Consider the following 6,382-nt stretch of genomic DNA (forward strand, 5'->3'; position numbering starts at 1 on the left):
TTTAAAAATATAATAATGTTTTCAGTAAAGTATAAATACATACAAGCTAAGGCGGTATCATAACGAGAGCATAATAAAAGTAGTATGATGAGTTGAAAACTACAGGTAGGTCTTGGGATATGTAATTAGACTTTGAATAAATATAGCCTAATCAACTATATTTATCCGAGGTGTGACTAACATATGCTTGGAAATAGTCGTGGTGAACAACGAGTCTAACACTTAACAAAAATAAAGAACTATAGAATCAAACATAAACAATTGAAATACTATAGGAGTATTTTAGGATACATACACTTAAATTCTTCATGCATTTCTCACATTCTTGAACAGACATCATGGCATGATTCCATGCACCAGGAGACCCCTATTTCCCTAACCAAGGGAATGGTGGGTGGATCGAAGAGGATCCCGGAGAGGATCTAGACGAATAGGAGGACTCGGACGCGGAGTCCGAAGTCATAAACCCTCCTTACGTCACTCGAGTCCCTGCACATCGTTTAGGCAACAACGGACCTACGCCCCGCTGGGCGGAAGATCTGGAGAGATGGAGCCGACACCATCACCAGCGCCCTCTATTCAGCATGGAGCGAGGTTTCTATAACCTCAGCCACGGGGGACCAGCCGACAGGGCCCTCCCAGTCATGATTCAGTGAATCACGGACCTTAGAGATCTGACCAGGGCGACGGTGAACCGAGTTATAGAGTTGGGAGCTGTTGTAGAAGTCACGGATGTACGGACTCGAGACTTGGAGAGCGACTACTATCCCATTGACAGACTCATTGAGGACCTTACCACCGCTCAGGTAGAGGTGAGGGAGTATCAGGAGAGGAACTCAACTCTCGAGGAGAGAGTGATCGCAACTGAGTGTCGGATAGTAGAGTTACAGGGTGCCTCGACTTCATCTCAGAGCCCACGAGAGACTACCCGTCGTGAGTAGGGCATGTACTACTCATTATCTTGTTCTTTTTACGAGTAAGCGTTAGTGCTACTCCTTCATGTAGACCTTCTTAAAGGTCAATTTTCACTAAAAACTATGTACTAGAGCCCTATTATCAATGAAATAGTTATGCATTTTTATTTTATTTCATTGGATGTCACTATTTGTTATGCAATTGTTTACTTGTTATAGTAAAAATTCGTTTGTGAATTGCTTTCAAATTTAAAAACAACTAGAATTGATACACATACATAAACAAGGCATTTCATTACGATAATGCTTGATCCATAGCTTTTCTCAGAAACTTATCGTCATTCTACATTTAAACTTTATGGTAGTAACATGCCACCAAGAAAGTCCAACAGGCGAAAGAACAACACATCAACAGCCCCACCATCGCCACATCCCCCACAAATGGACACCGCAGTGTTCCAAGCTGCAGTGACTGCTGTCGTGGCCCAAATCAGTAGTAGCAGCAACGGAGGCGGAATTGGAACAAGCAGTTCCAATCAAAGTGAAAGGTAGGGACACCCAAAAGAATGCACTTACAAAGACTTGACTAACTATAAGCCCAAGCCCTTCAATGGAAGTGGAGGTGTGATTGCTCTAACCCGGTGGTTCGAGAAAACGGAATGAGTATTTGAAATTTGTGCCTACCCAGAGCAGAGCAAAGTCAGGTTTGCAGCATGCACTTTTTCTTATAGGGCCCTTTCATGGTGGAATGGCCACATCAAGGCCCTAACACTCCGGGTAGCAAACTCGATGAGCTGGGAGGATATCAAAATCATGATGCTCGAAGAGTACTGCCCAACGGGCGAGGTACAAAAGCTGGAACATGAGCTTTGGCATCTCACTATGAGCGACTATGACATCGAAGCCTACACCGCCAGATTCAGCGAACTGGGAATCCTATGCCCTGGAATGATCACTCTGGAGAGGAAGAAAGTCGAACGTTTCATCTGGGGTTTATCTCCCCAGATTCAGGGGAATGTAATTGCTGCCAACCCAACAACTTTCGACAGCGCCAAGTGCCTCGCTCAAAAACTCATTGATCATGGAGTACAACAAGGCATAATGACTCCCATACCCGAATAGACGAAGGAGAGTGGTAATAAGAGGAATTTTGGGAATAAGAAGAAGGGACAACCAACTTAGGAACCCTCCAAGAAGCAGCAGATTGTGGCAGTTCATGCCGCTACCGCCCCTGCCGCACCAGCAACTACCAAGAAATATGCTGGTAATCTCCCAAAGTGCGACAAGTGCAACTTTCACCACCACGGAGCCTGCCGAGAGCTACACTGTACAAACTGCAACATGAAGGGTCACACTGCCCGATACTATACAGGATCCGCACAATCGACCACCCAAACCACAACAGCTGGGGTTAGTCAAGTGTAATATGGTTGTGGGGAGACAGGTGACATCAAGCGGAACTGTCCAATGGCCAACAACAGAAATGTTGGAGGAACGGCAAGTGTCCTAGGCATAGGACACGAGGAGGTGATGAAAGACCCTGCAGTGGTCGCCAGCACATTCCTCCTCAATAACATTTATGCATGCATACTATTTGATAGTGGTGCGGAGAGAAGCTTTGTGAGTCATAAGTTTAAACAACTTCTCAAACAAAAACTCCAAACTCTAAACGAAACATTCACCATAGAAATGCCTAACGGGAAAACCGAAACAACAAATGATATATACATAGGATGCACACTAACCATGAACAACCACTCCTTCCAAATCGACTTAATGCCAGTTACCATAAGGAGTTTTGATGTTATCATCAGCATGAACTGGCTAGGTCCTCATCGTACCAATATTATGAGTTACGAGAAGGCCATTCGCCACCCGAAAACATTTTGAGGACAAGAGTCACTACATAATGATTTCTACATTTCAGTTATTTGTAATTAAATTTTGGAGCAAACAAAGTTTGTAAACAATGCAACCTTGTATTCTCAATGTATGAATGTTTGTGTTGCTATGTTTCATGTATATTCAATTGTTATGATACTGCACATGAAGTCACTCCATTCGCCCCCAGACGCTTCCGTCGTTCTGGTTTTGGGGTGTGACAGTTGTGTTTGTGATGTTAGTTTTTTCACTATACTATATAGGATGCTAGAGTGTCTTTGTGACTCTTTCATGTATGTTGGGTGAGGCCCATAACGTGGGTGTGGCCCGATTTATAGGATGGGCCCGTGAGTTGTGTGGGGAGGGCCCGATGTTATGTATGGTATGTGGTATTTTGAGGAACCCACTAAGCTATGTGCTTACGGCTTGATGTTTAAATTGTTTTAGGTACTTCTGGTTCCAAGGGAAAGGACCCGACTTGATCGCACTGCATCCCTCGGGGATTTATTCGGCACAATCTATTTTGATATACTCAGATGTTTTGAGAATACTATATATATTGGTTGGCTTGGAAGAAATGATTATATGGTTTTCGTGGTTAAAAATCAAAATAAATAAATAAATAAATAGTATTTTAGGATGTTACATGTGACGTCACAAACTCCATCGAAATTAGACCACTCATGATTAAATAGCTAATCATGTTATGTATAACATCCAAATGTCTAGACTTCCCATTATAGAATTGGCTTTAAGCATTAGCCATAGTAACAACACTATCATGACGAATAGATACAGATGTTGGATTAAGGTGTCTAAGCCAGTAACTAAATTGATATATTCTTTTAATTAGAAGCAAAGTCCTTTTTGGGTTGCCCTCATAACTAGAACTTGGCTAGAATGACATTTGTATAGAGAGGATAACTTATTAGATTATTATATGACTGATAAACTAATTGGAAATTATGAGCAAATAATTTTTTAATATAATATGTGATTAATATATTAATTGGAAATATAAAATTAATTTGTTAATATTTATGATTAATAAATTAATGTGAAATCAGTTAGAATTAATTAATTATTAATCAGAATTAATCTACAATAAATTTAGGAATAATTGGAATTAATTAATGGTGCAGGGGTTGAATTGTAATTTTTCAATAGTTGAACAAAAGTGGCAATTGTAGAACCATCCAAGGGGTGAATGGTTTTGGGAGCCCTTCTAGGGTTTACAGAAGCCTCCTAGATGATAATAAGGAAATGATTTGAATTGGAAATAAATCCATTATTTATTTATTCAAATCTTGCCTTGCCCCTAAGTTACCTAAACTATAAATTGGATCCCTTGGGCATCAATTTTCATGACCACTCTTTCCTAGGAGCATATGAACGAAAATTTACACTCCTTCCTCTCTCCTCTTGTCTTCAAGTTCTAGGGTTTTGGTGTGAGCCATTAGAGGCATCATCCTTTTGGTGCTAAGCTTTCCAAGTCCAACAACTACGAGGAGATTGAAGTGATTTGTTTTCTACAACAAATCAAAGGTATGTAATCTAATCCCATGATTTCAAGTTCATTATGGTTTATGCTAGTTTTGTTGTTCAGTGTATGTTGCCTCCAAAGTGTTTTGACATAGACCTTTTATAATATGCATGTACCCGATTAATTCTTAACTATTTTCCGCATTGTACACGATTTTGTATTTTATAAAATCCATCGGTGCTATCAGAGCCTTGGTTTGTCAAACATTGATTGCACATTAGTTGAATTGAACAAAAAACAATTAAAAATTCTGTCAGACTAAGCTCACGATGAGATATGTATCTGTCATGTTGTGAACGTAGTTCAAATCTAGAATTTCAGGATTTCTTTCCTAATTAGATTTATGTGATTATTATTTGGTAACTAGGTTACTACCCATGGAAACCACGGGTGAGAAAGAAAAACACAATTTAATTTCAAATAGTAATAGTAATAACTAATCAAAGATTTGCAAAATTTTACTAATTTACAAAGATAAAAGTTTTTTCTATAAGTTATAACGATTTAGTCAATGAAATTATACATTTCTTTCTTCATAACACCAACAAAACGTACCATAAAACATGACAAAATAGAGTTTACCAATATAGCCCCATCTAGATATAACCACCTATTATCTGCATTTATACATTTCCTTTTCTACTATTCTAAAACTATTGCTAAATTTAGTGGAAGGATGAACATTATTGTTTGAAATTCCAAATTATTAGAAACAATTAACACCAAACATATAATGAAAATCTTATTTCATAAACATAATCCCTTTTATAAAAAGAACTTGATTGGCAAGGGACATTTCTACAATGTGAAAATGCTCTTCAACTGGTAGCAAATAAGATTTTTGGTGTTACAAAATAAAACTTTCTTGCTCCAGATAGCATGCAATTTTGTTGGTAATCATCACTTTTTTGCCTCCATAAGATTCGGCTCCATGACCAACCTTCAAATTTTCAGCTTGTTTAAGCATTCTCCCCTTATGACGGAAACCAAAATAGCAACAACAATATTAGACGAACAATCATAACTTTTTATGTCTACTAATGTCATAAGAATAGATAAGTAACATTCTTACAACATCAGGTGTGTACTCGGGAAACTAAACCATTACCTCTCACCCATTAACAACCGTTCCTGAAAGAATTTAAATACATATATGGTAGTAGAAATTGAAGTAACATAACAAAAATGTCAAAAACCAAACACATTTGACTTATTTACCTGTTTAATAAACAAAACATTTCATCAAACACTTGGCGTGTATCAAAACCCACATAAAATACCAAATACTATCTATGGGTGAATACAACTATAGTTGATCAGAACTACATCATCAAGAACTACATCATCAGGTGCCTTCGAATTTGACTTTGAATCAATATATAAAAAGAAAAGTAACAAAGCTTATCGAAAACATTGAACACAAAGTAAATATTACATTTAAATGACTTTAAATGAATGAAATTGGTATAAGCTTTTACCTTGATAAGATATGGTTGAAGTTGCAATGCATTTTGAAGAGAAAGATGTTGAATGCCTATCAAATTGAATGGTTATCGGACAAAAGGACATCCCTTACCAACATCTACAACAAAATTGATGTTTGATCAGATCTTTTCTTCATTCCTCTGATCCCCTTAAATTTTTGTCGACGGCTTAGAAAGATAATCAACTACAAAGAATAAATAAGAGGACGTCGATAAATGAATAAAGTAGATGATTTGCTTCCTAGTTTTATGCAATCCTCATGCAGGTGTTTGTAATTTAAATAGCAGAAAAAGAGAAGAAGAATGGAAAGAACAAATATGGAGGGTTTCAAATAAATCCATTATCTAGTAGATTTACAAATATAGAGATACTCGGTGCGCAAATTACGACAATGAATTTTAGGAGCGTTTGAATTTTAATTTTGAGTTTTAAGCGGTAGAATGGAAAAATAGGTACTTTACTTTGCAAATTAAGGAGCTTAAGGGCTGCCACATAAGAAAATGGATTCTTTAATTAGGTAGGGGATTATCTGCTTAGAAATCAGTTATAATCCGATTTT

General features: G+C 37.6%; 1 long non-coding RNA gene across 1 annotated transcript; it reads right to left on the minus strand.

Annotated features, from left to right (window-relative positions):
- Nucleotides 1-5,205: 5,205 nt before the first annotated feature.
- LOC145163223 (uncharacterized) lies at nucleotides 5,206-6,047 on the minus strand. The gene is made up of 3 exons (XR_013739656.1): nucleotides 5,817-6,047; nucleotides 5,411-5,469; nucleotides 5,206-5,311 (listed from the first exon to the last, which is right to left on the minus strand). It is a non-coding gene; the product is annotated as an uncharacterized LOC145163223 (long non-coding RNA).
- Nucleotides 6,048-6,382: the final 335 nt, after the last annotated feature.

This window comes from Lactuca virosa, chromosome 3, assembly GCF_052849685.1.
Source record: "Lactuca virosa cultivar CGN04683 chromosome 3, Lactuca_virosa_CGN04683_v6, whole genome shotgun sequence".
NCBI classification, from domain to species: domain Eukaryota; kingdom Viridiplantae; phylum Streptophyta; class Magnoliopsida; order Asterales; family Asteraceae; genus Lactuca; species Lactuca virosa.